A 14856-nucleotide genomic window follows, 5' to 3' on the forward strand; every position below is an offset into this window, starting at 1 on the left:
GATGTTCATAGCAGCAATGTCAACAATAGCCAAAACATGGAAGGAGCCTAAATGTCCATCACCTGACGAATGGATCAAGAAGATGTGGTATATATACACGATGGAGTACTGCATGGCAATGAGAGGGTATGACATATGGCCCTTTGTAGGAAAGTGGATGGACCTTGAGGGTGTCATGCTGAGTGAAGTAAGTCAGGCCAAGAAGGACAGAAACCATATGTTTGCACTCATAGGTCTAGCAGGAAAACAAGAGAGACCTAATGGAGAACCAGGGGGAGCGGAGGAGGGAGGGAGAGAGAGTTGGGGAGAGGGATGCAAAACTTGAGAGACTATTGAATGCTGAGAATGAACTGAGGGTTGAAGGGGAAGGGGGAGGGGGGAAAAGTGGTGGTGATGGAGGAGGGCACTTAAGGGGAAGAGCACTGGGTGTTGTATGGAAAACAATTTGACAATTAAATATTATGGAAAAAAAGTAATTCTCATCGATACAATTTTTTACCTTAGGTTGTATACTCTACCTCTTTCCTTTTTAATAAAACAAGAGGCAGAAAGTAAAAAAAAAAAAAAGAAAGAAAGAAAAATAAAGATAGAGGTATCACATTTTCTGACTTAAAGTTATATAACAAAGCTAGAGTAATCAAAACAGTATGGTACTGGCATACAAATAGACTCATGAGCCAATGGAATAGAACAGAGAGCCCAGAAATAAACTTACCTATACAGTCAACTATTTTGACAAGGGCACAAAGAACATATAATCAGGAAAGGATAGGTTTTTTAAATAAATGGTATTAGGAAAACTGGATATTCCAATGCAAAAGAATGAAACTAGACCTTTATCTTATACCATACACAAAAATTAACTCAAAATGGATAAAGACTTAAATTTAAAAGCTGAAATGGCGAAACTCCTAGAATAAAAGAGAGGGGGAAAGTTCTTTGACACTGGTCGTGGCAATGATGGTTTGGATACGACACCAAAAGCACATGTAATAAAAGCAAAAATGGACAAGTAGGACAACATCAAACTAAAACCTTCTGGAGAGCAAAGGAAATAATCAACAAAATGAAAAGGCAATCTACAGAATGGTATAAAAAATGTGTAAACCATGGATGTGATAGGGATTAATATCCAAAATATTTAAGAAACTCCTAAAACTCAGTAGTGAACACCAGCACTGTGACTTTTCGTTAATAATACCATGTTGTGTACCTGGAATTTGCTGAGAGTATCAGCTTCTCACCGCACACACGCACATATACCACACGCGCACACACACAGGTGACTGTGAGATGACAGATGTGTTAATTCATGTGCAGTAATCATTACACAATGCATACACATGCTAAATCATCACATTCTATACCTGAAATATATATGGTATTTTTATCAAATACAGTTCAATATAATTGGAAAAAAATTTTTCAGAAAAAAAACCTAGAGCAGAAAGGTAACAAAGAGAAAAAAACATGTACTAGAGAAGATCAAAAGAGCTAAATATTAACAGAAAGACATTAAAATGTCAATTGTCCCTGGACTGATCTTTACATTCAATATGACCTCATTCAAAATTTCAAGTTTGTTAAAGTTTTTGACAAGATGACTTAAAAAATTGGAGAGCGTCAGGGTGATGTGGCGTGGAAGAGGAAAAACTGAGTCTTCCTCTTAGGTAGCTCTTTTCCTCTCACGTTACTTGCCACACTCACAAGCTTCTAGACATTAAACAAGTGGGGTTTTTCCCATGCCAAGAATTCTGTGACAACAGCTGTGTGTCCTACAGTTTAACTCCGCTCTGAGCCTGTCTACCCGGAGTCCATGTCAGACCCCACAGATTAAGGGCTCAGTCCCAACAGACCGCTCCCCACTCCAGAAGCCAATCAGAAGTAGCAGGTCCCCAGGTGACCCACAACTTGTCAGACTTGGCTAAAACTTAGCTTTCCATGACCCCCTTCCCATTTAATCATTCACAGAGCTCAGGTAAACCCTGAGATGCTTTTACCAGTTATTAAAGGATGTGATCAAGGATACAGGCGAACAGCCAGATGAAGAGGTACAGAGGTCAGAGTCTATACCCACGGGCAGAAGCTTCTGCCCATGTGGAGACAGGACACGTCCTCCTCCTAGTATGTGAATGTGCTCACCAAACTGAAAGCCCTCTGAGCCCATACTATCGGAGTTTTTAAGGAGGCTTCCTCACAGGCAGGACCTCCTATTAACTCCATTTCCTGTCACTCTCCCCTCTCTAGAGAACGAGGGACGTGAAGACGGGCCTGCAACTGTCAAGCTCCTAATCATGGCTGGGTCTTTCTGGTAACAGAGTCCTTTTCAGGGGCCGGCCTAGAGTAACCTCATTAGAACAGCAGCAGCAACCAAAATAAAACTCCTATCACCCAAAAAATTACGAGGCATTTCAGAGCCCTGAGTCCGGAGCCAGGTAAGACCACCCAGAACACAAGATGTTCCTAGTGCTCTTAACACTTAGGAATTTACAAAGGTTTTAGGAACTGTCAGGAACCATGGGCAGAGACCTACATGTATGTTTCTCATTATTTTGCCATAATCCATTGCAGGCTAGCTTGGAAGAGGGCAGGATTAGTTCTGTTAGAACTAATAAATACAATCAAGTTGCAGGATACAAACTCAAGAAACAAAAATCATTTGTGTTTCCACACATTAACAACAAACTATCAGAGAAATTAAGAAAACAAGGCCAGTTTTAAATGCATCAAAAAAAGAATAAAATACTTAGGAATAAGTTTAACCAAGGAGATGAAAGATCTGAACACTGAAAACTCTAAGACATTGTTGAAAGAAATTTATAATATAAATAAATGGAAAGGTATCCTGTGCTCCTGGATTAGAATTACTATTACTGAATGTCCAAAATGCCCAAAACATTCTACAGATTCAGTACTATCTCTATCAAAATTCTGATGGCATTTTGCACAGAAACCGAATAATCCTAAAATTTATATGGAACGAAAAATGACCCCAAATAATCAAAGCAGGCTTGAAAAAAAAACAAGCTAGAAGCTGACTTCAAACTATATTACAGAGCAATAGTAGTCAAACAGAGTGCTACGGACATGAAAACAGACACACAGACCAGCAGAACAGAAAAGAGAGCCCAGAAATAAACCCACACATACATGATCAATTAATTTGCGACACAAGAGACCAGAATAAATAATGGGGAAAGGACAGTCTCTTCAACAAATGGTTGGGAAAACTGGACAGCCACATGCAAAAGAACGAATCTGGTCCACTATCTTACACTTCTGTGATGTAGTACTTACAAGAAATATACATTTGGTCTTTGTCTCATTTCTGGCACAAAGCTCCTAAAACTCCCCGAATATCCTAAATGAGTACAGAGATAAAGGTGTCCATTGTTTACATTAATGTGTGTGGCCCTCACCTAATGTGGAGGCTGGCTGCCAAGAGAACGAACCATACAACTGATGAGAGGGCTGGAACTTTCTGCCCCACTGCCTGGACCTCTGGGGACGGGGGAGAGGCTGCAGGTGGAATTAACTGCCAGTGGTCTAACCAACCATGCCTATGCAATAAAGCCTCTGTAAAGCCCAGAAGGATGGGTTTCAAAGAGCTTCCGAGCGGGTGAGCGGGTGAACACACAGATTCAGGGAGTGCGGTGCACCTGAAGGCATGGAGGCCCCGTGCCTCTTCCCCATACTTTGCCCGAGGCCTCTTTTCTATCTGGCGGTTTCTGTGTTGTACCCTTCTATAACGAACCAGTAGTAAGTGAAGCATTTCTCTGTGAGGCACCCTAGCAAAGTAATGGAACCAACAGAGGGGTCATTACACCTCCTTTATGCAGCTGGTCAGGTGAGAACTGGCACTGAGGTGGGGAGGGGGTAGGAGGAGTGCAGGGTTACAGGGCTGAGCCCTTAACATGTGAGACGTGAAGGGACCTCCAGATGGACAGTGTCAGAGTGAGCTGACCTGCAGGACACTGCCAGGTGTCTGAGTGTAGCCTGGTGGTAAGAACCCCCTCACCCAAAACACACATTGGAAGTGAGTGCAGAACCATATTATCTCACGAAAAATAACTCAAAATGAATTCAAGATTTAAATTTAAGACCTGAACCCATAAAACTATTAGAGGAAAGCATCGGGGATGAACTTCCTGACCCTGGTCTTGTCAGTTTTTCATATGACACCAAAAACAAAGGTAATAAAAGCAAAAATAAACAAGTGGACTACATCAATGAAAATGCTTCTGCACAGCAAAGGAAACCCTCAACAAAATGAAAAAGTAGCCTAGGGAATGGAAGAAAACATCTGCAAGTCATCTGACACAGGGTTACTATCCAAAATATACAAACTCACACAACTCAGTGGCAAAAAGCCCAACAATCCATTTTAAATGGGCAGATTTTCCAAAGACATACAAATGGCCGGGCAACAGATACATGAAAAGATGTTCAACACACTCGTCATCAGGGAAATGCGAACCAAAGCCACAATGAGGTACCACCTCACACCTGTGAGAATGGTCATTCCCAAAAAGACAAGAAACAAGTGTTGGTGAGGACGGGAGAAAGGGGAGCCCTCGTGCACTGTGGGTGGGAATGAAACTGGCATAATTACTATGGAAACAGCATGCAGATGCTCATAAAATTAAAACAAGATTGCTATATGATCCAGCAACCCCACATCTGGAAATACATCCAAAGGAAATGAAAACAGAATCTTGAAGAGACATTTCCACTCCCATGTTTGCTGTGATAGATATCAATATCAAGAATCAAAACCAAGCTAGGTGTCACTGGGTGAAAGGATACAGCAGACGTGGTGCACATATGCAGGGTTATACTACTCGGCCACTCGAAAGAAGGAGATCCTGTTTGTGAGAGCATGGATGTAACTTGAGGGCACCCTGCCAGACAAAGAAAAGACAAACACTGCCTGGTGTCATTTATATGTGAAATCCCGGGGGAGGGGAGCTGAACTCTCAGAAACAGAGTAGAAAGGTAGTTGCCAAGGCTCAGGGGTTGGGGAAATAGAAATTAGTAGAAGGGTACAAACTTTCAGCTGTAAATAAGTCAGATCTAATGTATAACATACTGACTACAGGTGGTAACACTATTGTAAAACTGAATTTGTTAAGAGAGTAATTAAATGTTCTCACACACAAAAAAGATTTTCTGACTCATGCTACAACACGGACAATTCCTGAAGACATCACGCTAAGTAAAATAAGCCAGACACAAAGGACAAATATGATTGTGATTCTACTTATATGAGGTTCCTAGAACAGCCACACTCACAGAGACAAAGTAGACTACTGATTATCAGGGGCTGGAGAGGGGTAATAGGGAGTCACTGACTAATGGGTACAGAATCCCAGTCTGGGATGATGACAAAATCTGCAGATGGACGCCGGTGATGGTCACACAACGGTGGGAATGTACTTAATGCCGCTGAACTGTACACTTAAAAAGGATTAAAATTTTTGTGTTGTGCATATTTTCCACAACAAAAATAAAAAATAAAAAAATAGAAAACACCATACTACGCCGATGCAAACCAAAAGAAAACTGGTTGGGGCTCCTGGGTGGTTCAGTCAGGCGGGTGACATCGGCTCAGGTCATGATCTCGCAGTTCATGAGTTTGAGTCCCGCACTGGGCTCTGTGCCGACAGCTCAGAGCCTGGAGCCTGTTTTGGATTCTGTGTCTCCCTCTCTCTCTACCCTTCCCCTGCTTGTGCTTTGTCTTCTCTCTCAAAAATAAATAAATATATAAGTAAATGAAAGAGAGAAAGAGAGGAAGAAAGAAAGAGACTGCTAACAATATTCTACCAGACAAAATAAGGGAAAAGCAGTAATAAGGGGTAACTGCATCTCAATAATAAAAGGGAAAATCCATCCAGAAGCTACAACTTATTACTTTTATATACCTAACACTGCCTCAAAATATATTAAGCAAAATCTGATGGAATTAAATAAAACTTGACATTTCACAAACATAGTCACAGTGTGATATTTTAAGACACCTGCCTCAATGAGTTACAGATCAAGTGAACTAAAATAACAAGTAATTGCAAGTATTTGACCTTAGGGTGCCTAGGTGGCTCAGTTAAGCATCAAACTGACTCTTGGTTTCAGCTCAGGTCAGGATCTCACAGTTCATGAGTTCTAGCCCCACATCAGGGTTTGTGCCCTCAGCATGGAGCCTTCTTGGGATTCACTCTCATCTGTCTTTCAAAATAAATAATTTTTTAACAGTTCCTGTCTCTAAAAAACAAAAAGGAAGTATTTGACCCTCACGATTAATAGGCTTGACCTAACAAAGAACTCTATACATAAAAAACAAGGAGTGCACTTTTCAAATCACATAAAACATTTATGAAAACTGACCACATTCTTGGTAACAAGACCACAAAGCTCAGAGTCAGTATTATGCAGACCCCATTGTCCAATATAATGTAAATAAATTGTAAGTCAACAAAAATGCACTTTTAAAAGTGCTCCAGATTTGGAAACTCAAAACTGCACTCCTAAATAAACCATGGATTAAAAATGAAACTGGAAATTACTCTCCAGAACCATTCAACAATAAAATAACACATATTTAAACTTGATGGATACAGAGTACTTCTTAGAACTTAGAAATTAATAGTATTGAATGTATTTAATTTTTTTTCTTTAATTCACTCATTTTTGAGGGAGAGAGAGAGCTCAATCAGGGGAAGGGCAGAGAGAGAAGGGTAGGAGCCTGGAAGTGGGCTCCATGCTCACAGCAGAGAACCAGAGGCAGGGCTCAAACCCACAAACTGTGAGATCATGATCTGAACCAAAGTCGGTGGCTCAACCAACTGCGCCACCCAGGTGCATTTAATGCATTTAATATTTTAAAGATTGATGTATTCAATAAAGAAGCCAGAATATGAACAAGCTGAAAGTAAAAGAAATTAATATAACAGCAAACAAACAATAATCAAGATCAATAAAACTAAACGCTGATGAGGATAAGGAAAGAAACAGTACCCGAAGGGCTCTTCTTTACCGCAGAGACACAGGCCACAGTGTTAACCGGTGAGCTTTATCAAACGCACAAACAGCTGAGAATCCTTGTAACACAAACTCTTTCGGAAATAAAGAAGAAAAACTACCGAACTCCTCTCTTGTAAAGTAAACCGGTAACAGTTCCCAAACAAGAACTAGTACTTGCACCAAAAACAGTACAGACGGTAACACCTCTGAATATAAATGCAAATATCCGCAAACAAGAGGCTGGCAAACCGAATCCGATGTGGGTCAGTGTATACAGATCTACAGGTGTCTCGGAGGACTCTCACTCACGGATGCAAGTACGGTACCTACGAATGCTATGAAGGCAATTCTGTTAGAACCGTTATATGTACACCCGTACGTAACACGTCCTCATTCGGATCTGCGTGTGCACACACAGGACTGCGCACATAATACACAATCGGGAGTGCACCGTGAACCCCTCAACTCAGCCTCAGGAGAGAGCGAGCACTAGGCCTAATAAAGGGCAGTAACAAAAGGCGCTCTGAGAAGGTAAGCCACTGGAGGGCAGGGATCCGTCTGACTCCAGCCAGGCGCCCCGAGCCCGCGGCCGGGAGACGGAAAGTGGGATTCGGAGGCACTGTCCCCGCACGCTGGGGACAATGAGGCCCTCCATTCCTACTCGGCAGCGCAGGCCAACCCCAGACGGTGGGACCCACCTCCCGATACCCCGGTGATGCACCCCTGCCCTGCCCCGCTCTGGGTCCTAACCCCCTCCTCCGCCGCCTGGCCCCACGTCTCCGCTCAGCTCCCCTTGCCCCGCCCCCCAAGCCCAACCTGACCGCTACTCTCCCTGCCCCGCAGACCCACTCAAAGTTTGGGTGTCGTCGAGGGTCCCAGGTGCCCGCCCTCACCCACAGCGCTGTGGCCACACTGCCGCTCCAGACCCTTTTTGGGCCAAGAGGCAAAGGTCTGGCGGGCACACGTCTGAGAGAGCTGTACTAGGGCAGCCCCGAGGGTGGGCGCCCCTACTCCTCCTCGTAGCAACCGCCGGCCACCCCCGGGCCTCGAGGCAGCTCCGCGCTTGGAGGTGAGGGTCTGAGCCAGAGCCCGCTCAGTGCTCGCTGGGGGTGGGGCCGGGACCTGCGCGCGGTGCATGCTGTGGGCTGGGCTTCGAGGCCTATGCAATGCATGCTGGGGGAATGGGTCGCAAAGCCTTCGCAATGCATGATGGGGGCTGAGGCTAGTGGTCCCCGCACTGCGTGCTAGGGGCTGGGCCTCGAGGCCTGCGCAGAGCATGCTGGGGGCCGAGGCCTATGATGGAGCCCACGGATGAGGGAGGACCTAGCTGGTGGGTGGCTCCCCGGGAACTCCCACCCAGGCGAGGGCCCCGGGGGTTGTCGTGACACTGGCCCCAGGCAACGGCCCCGGGGGGTTGTCGTGACACTGGCCATGCCTTTGGCTGGACCCAGAAATGTGCACCAAGGGCGGATCAGATAGATAAACTGCACAGGCCGAAGAGCCAGGGGTAACCTCTCCCACCTGCTTGAACGCAGCCTGAATACAGGAGAAACAGGTGACTGCAGATCAGACTGCTCTGGGACCTGTAACAGGAGTGATTGAGATTGTCACAACCTGGGGACATAAACTTAGGCCCTTGTTTGTTACTAATAAAAGATTGTATATGAAGATGTAGGAGAACGGGTCTAGGAAAAACATTCTAAGAAGCATGGCTGTGAAAATACTTCCTTTGTATGTGTCTTATTTTTAAAAAATAAATCAAGAAAATGTCCTACGTTTCACTCAACTGTTGATTGTGCACTTACTATATGCCAGACACACAAGGCACAGAGGTCCCTTTCTTCATATTTTGTGGTAGATGCCACAGAAGAGAAACAGTATAGAGATTTTTGGAGGTCTACTGTATCTAAAAGTGTGTTTAATTTAAAAAAAGAAACACCCCTTTTAATATTAATAAGCTTGAATATGTAATCATTCAGCATGTCAGGACAAAATTGGAGTTTGACTTTGAGCCTTTAAGGAGCTGTTAAGAAGGCTTGAGGGTTGAGGGTGACCAAAGATACCACATTAAAAGGGAAAATCATTTTGGAAATACCATTTGCCAATAATCATTTATATTTGATAATATTAGCCAAAAAGTTGAGAGTCAAGTCAATAAAATGTCCACCAACACAAAGTCTAAAACAAAATAAGGTGAAAAAGACAGACTAGGAGGCTATGTTCTCCAGTCTTCCCGGTCTCTACTGTGGAGTCTTCTTTAACACTTGTCTCTCCTATTCCCTACCCCAACACGTTCTGCAGGTTTTACCCACAAACTCTGTTTAGTCTGTCACTCTGCTACATCCCTACTGTTTCAGCTGTAGGCAAAGTGATGGTCTTCAAATTAGCATACCTCTGGAGGAAGCACAGACTTTCAGGGCTGGGCGGATAGTGATGATTTTAAAGGAATCCACTTATAGATCCAGATCTTCAAATATACCCTTTGCTAACCTCATGAAGATTCACCTTTTCTAACCCTTTCATAATCTCCCTTCCTCCACTTTACAAGACAAAGACAAGTTCTCTCCTATCTGGAATCCCACTACAAAAACTTGCAAGTACACCAAAAGGCCAATGCATAAAAACCAAACAACAAAAAATTAGGATGAGGCACATCTTTTAATGATTAATTAAAGCATCTATAGGCATGTTGTAAGGCTTCCCATTTTTCTCTTTATTTCTGTCAAAAGCGAAGAGGAGTGTAGCATCACAGCCATTTGGCTGTCCTAATGTCAGAGCACTGTATAATGTGGACAATGGATTCATGAGGATTTTCCTTTAATGGACTCATCTCTCCCATACCCCAGGCAGTGTCAAATAATTCTTTGCTCTTAATAGCGAATCCAGTAAATGCAACACAGAATCAGTAGTAAATATTGCTTACTAAATAGGGCTTTTATTTAATGTATTAAAATGGAAGCAATATTTTTCAGTCATTCATAATACTCATTGCCCAGAATACATTAGCTAGAAATAAAAGATCTTCAAACAGATTGGTGACACTAATTCTTTTAGATGTAACTAGAATATTTTTTAGACCACCAGATTCTTCAAAACACAATGGATAAAACCTGATGACTAAAATGTTACGTGGTTTCTTTTAAATTCAATCTATGGCACACTAAGTTAAAATATTTTACTAATATTATCATGAACCATAGATATAATCTAATTATATCATGAAATATAAAATATAAACTATAAAATTAAGTTACATTTAATTTTCTTCTCATTTTATTTCATAATACGTATAATATTTTCTACTATCAAAACAATTCCTCCTAGAAGAATTGAACTGACCAAATAGATTTTTTTAGTCTCACATATCTTTCATTAAATACATGGAGATATTTTGCTCATGATATGTATGACATTAGTAGAGTTATTTCCAAAGCAATATACCAAAGAAATATCATGCTTTTACTCATACCCTTTCCTTCATAAGTGATGTATATTTTAACTATATATTACATTGCAGTATTATCATTTAAGTAATTACAAATGGTATATAGATTTATTCTTATTTGTATAGCTTATTAACATAAGTAAATGATATCTACAGTGTTTAATCTTGAGTTGATTTGCTTCATTAATCCATTTCTAAAAATGCATTAATAATTTCTTTCACAGTGCTTTCGATAATAGCTTTGGAAATGTTAATTAATTTGTTTGAATTAAAAATTGAAGACAAATTTTATGATTGAAAGTCCATCTGATTTAGCTAATTGATTTGGCAATGCTAATAATACAGCAGACATTTTCCATAAATTCAGTTAGCTAAATCCACAGACTGATGGTCTCATGGTTTTGACAAAAAAATATTATTGAAAGACATGAAAATAATGTCTTTAAAATTGTATTATCAAAAGTATATTAAAATATTGAAAAATACGTCCATTTTCCTAGCCCTTTCTGAAAACACTGGTTTAAATGAGGCACCAGTTAATGTAAAAATACTTAACAGTATACTTAAATTATTTAATAAAAATCTTGGTAATAGTTTGGAGATAATACTTGTCTAAAATTGAGAGAGTGAATGAATCTAATAAGAAGGTAATCAGCACCACACTGAGACCTTCCTCCACTGCTGTGCGCCTCTCAGGGGAGGAGGGAGTCAGGCACAAAGCCCTTCCTTCTCTTCCAGTCCGGCCAAGCTGAGCAGACTCTTCCCGCTATGCTCCTGCATGGAACCCCAAGGAATCTGATACTTTTAAGTTTAAATAGGCTCAGGCCATGATCTCACGTTCATGGGTTCAAGCCCAGCGTCAGGCTCTGTGCTGACCTCTACCTCGGAGCCTGGAGACTGCTTTGGATTCTGTGTCTTTTTCTCTCTCTTCCCCTCCCCTGTTCATGCTCTGTCTCTCTCTGTCTCTGAAAAATAAATAAAATGTAAAAATAAATAAATAAATAAATTTAAATTTAGCCTTCCATGTCATTATGAAAGTATATGTACATATAGAGATAGACCAATGATGACAGAGATCCATAGAACCTATTTTATTTAACAATGTATAAACTTGACTTATAGCTCATCTTAATCCATGGGTTCTATGTTTGTGAATTTGCCTGCCCACTTAAATTTGTGTGTAGCCTCCAAATCGATAATTATGGTGCTTTGTGGTTACGTGTGGACATGCACAGAGTGGTGACAATTTTGAGTTGGCCCAACAGGCAGGTTCCCGGCTGAGGCTGAAGAAGGCGGCACCCTGCGTTTCAGTTCTCATACTGCGAACAAGCGATCTTTCCAGACCTTCTCAGTGCCACGTTTCACACATTTTTATGAGTTTTGCAGGTGATGTTGCTGTTTTAAATGGCCCCCAAATGGGCTGCTGTCTAGTGTTCCTGAGTGCAAGAAGGCTGTGATGTGTCCTATATAGAAGTGTGTTAGATACGCTGAGCTCAAGGCTTCCTTACAGTGCTCTTGGCTCTGAGTTCAATGTCAATGAATCATATTATATATTAAACACCTCTAAACAGAGACACACGTAAAACAAGGTTATGGACTGCTCAGTTGATAAAAATGCTGCGAGCAAATGTTCTCAGGAACCTAACTCTGTATTTCCCTCAAAGCAGTGATTCAATATTTGCTAAATCAGTGTTTGTAGCAACTTTCTAGAATGTAGCTTTTGAAAATAGCAACAAGCAACTATATTTTTTACAGAGTTAAATATATGTTTTTGGGCCTCATTTACTTCCAGTCCTGTGAACGTTAGAGCATACAGGGTTATAAACCAATCTTTTCCAAACGTTTGCTTTCCAATAAAAAAAAGGAAGATCTAATAAAATTGTTAACTGATAGATTATAAAAAATAATTTTTATGTTTCTTTCTTTTGGATATTTGCATGTAACTTAGGGGTTCAAGAATTACTACAGCAAAACTCCTTCATTTTTACATGTTGTATTTTTATGAACATGAGTGTGGCCTATTTCATCTATAAAAATGAAAAATAGGACCAGAATTTTCCTGAACCCTGTTTAATCCCATCAGTAACTGAAATAAATCATGTTTACCCTCAGAGATGTGAAGTACTTGGAAAAAAAGTACCTCCTTCATCTCACTAAAAGGTGATTTCTAGAACAATTTTGTCTAACAATTTTTTATAAAGGTCTCTATTGGATTTGTGTTGTTTTGACTGATTGTGTACTAGTTAAAATCGCAATTACCCAATCCATATTGAACTCGGAGCCTTTTGATAATATATATGCATATTTTTAAGGCAGAGACATCTGTAATAGGTGAATCGGCAAGTGATTCTCAAGCATAATGTGAATTAGGACACAATTTTGTGGGGAATTTGGAATGGAATCAGAAGAGAAAAAGGAATGATATAAAATCCCTACTGGTAAAGAAGAGGTAGTTCCTGGAATTTGTAAATGGGATAGTGGGTATCAAATCACTAGTTTTTTAGGTTCTGGTTTAACCCATTTAAAACAGAGAGGTAATAGGGGTGCCTGGGTGGCTCAGTCAGTTAATCATCCAACTTTGGTTCAGGTCATGATCTCGCAGTTCATGAGTTCGAGCCCAGCATCAGGCTCTGTACTGACAGCTCAGAGCCTGGAGCCTGCTTCCGACTCTGTGTCTCCCTCCCTCTCTGCCTCTCCCCCTGCTCACTCTTTGTGTCTCAAATATAAATAAATGTTAAAAAAAAATTTTTACATAGAGATGTAACAATTTCATTCTAAAGTGTCAATATTTACAATACAGCAGAAACTGTCTTTTGTAACTGTTGAGCGTAATGAAAAATATAAATGTTACGTTAAAAAGGTATGCAGGGACACATCACTTTCCCAATAGTTTGGGGGAGGGGGGGTACATAAGACAAAACGCTGGAAGATCACTGGACTAAGGTACCACCATCCCTTATCTCCATCTGCGGGAAACATGCCTACGACAGGCTCCGTGTCCACTGTGTCGTCCTCCTGTCCATTCTCCCACAATCCCAGAGTGCTTTTGGTGAGATGCAAGTCAAGTCAGTTCCCTCCTCTGCTTACAAACCTTCGAGTGCTTTCTATTCTACCTAAGTTATCCCGAGGAGGCCCATAATTCTGCAGGTGCCGCACACCCAGTACGGCCAGAGCCCTCCTGTCTCTCATCCTACTCCCCTGCTCTCTACCACGGGCCACTCACCGTGACCTTGATGCCTCTGCCTGCGCTGCTCTACCCCAAAGCCCTCACCTCCTTAACTTCAACCCACCCTCCAGGGAACAACGGAAATGTCACTTCTTTAAAGAAGCCTACTCTGGTACCCCAATCTAAATTGTGTGCCTTGGCAAACTCTCTCATGACAATCTGTAATTTTCCCTTACAGTGCTCATCACATTTTATAATTATATATTTATCGGTATAATTACTGGTTTAATGTGCGTTGCCCCACTGCACTCTGCTCTGTGAGGGCCTGTTCTCTGCTTCGTTCAACACCATTCTTGGCGCAGTGGCTAATACATAGTAGTTTCTCAACAAATACTCCCTAGGTGCCCTGGGAAAGGTTCCTAGTCATGTTGCTGAGCTGCCCTTGGCCCAAACCTCATCATGAGTTGTTTTTAGAGACATAGACGCAGGCGTGTATTGCATGTTGCTTTAGGTGTATGTAAGGCAACTGAGCCATGACCCAGGGGGATCTCAGCTAACTGGAACAATGGACCAAATCCACCATGACCCAATACCACAGTGATACAATTTCACAATGTATATAAAATACATTTGCATCTAAAAAGCTGATTTTGCCAAAATATAAGAGAGTAGATATGTTCGAGAATAGTAGTGGTAAGGGGCACATGGTGGCTCAGTTTGGTTTTGGCTCAGATTATGATCTCATGGTTTGGGAGTTCAAGCCCCACATAGGGCTCTGTGATGACAGTGTGGAGCCTGCTTGGAATTATCTCTCTTTCCCTCTCTCTGCCCTTGGCCCCCTCAAAATAAATAAATAAGGGGCGCCTGAGTGGCTCAGTTGTTAAGCATTCGACTTCGGTTCAGGGCATGAGCTCACTGTTCCCAAGTTCAAGCCCTGCATCAGGCTCTGTGCTGACAGCTCACAGACTGGAGCCTGCTTTGGATTCTGTGTCTCCCGCTCTTTCTGCCCCTTTCCTGCTCACGCTGTCTCTCTCCATCTCTCAAAAATAAATAAACATTTAAAAAATTTAAAAAGGAAGTGGTGTCTTTGATTTGTACAAAGGCCCTCCATATTGTATCAGTGCCCAATGACCAGGGTGACTAGCCAGCAGGGTGGGGAAGACCCCATTGGAGAAACACCTGTAAAGACAAACTCGGGCTAAGGGCTGTTTATATCAACCTTAACCCT

General features: G+C 41.7%; 1 protein-coding gene and 1 long non-coding RNA gene across 2 annotated transcripts in view; both read left to right on the forward strand.

The window, feature by feature from the left end:
- The window catches only part of HCN1 (hyperpolarization activated cyclic nucleotide gated potassium channel 1), a 400352-nt gene that overhangs the window by 127896 nt on the left and 257600 nt on the right, over positions 1-14856 (forward strand). The window lies entirely within an intron of this gene.
- Positions 7465-8803, forward strand: LOC115293158. The gene is made up of 3 exons (XR_003909392.1): positions 7465-7548; positions 7861-8086; positions 8553-8803. It is a non-coding gene; the product is annotated as an uncharacterized LOC115293158 (long non-coding RNA).

This window comes from Suricata suricatta, chromosome 6 (assembly GCF_006229205.1).
Source record: "Suricata suricatta isolate VVHF042 chromosome 6, meerkat_22Aug2017_6uvM2_HiC, whole genome shotgun sequence".
In the NCBI taxonomy this organism is placed as follows: Eukaryota; Metazoa; Chordata; class Mammalia; order Carnivora; family Herpestidae; genus Suricata; species Suricata suricatta.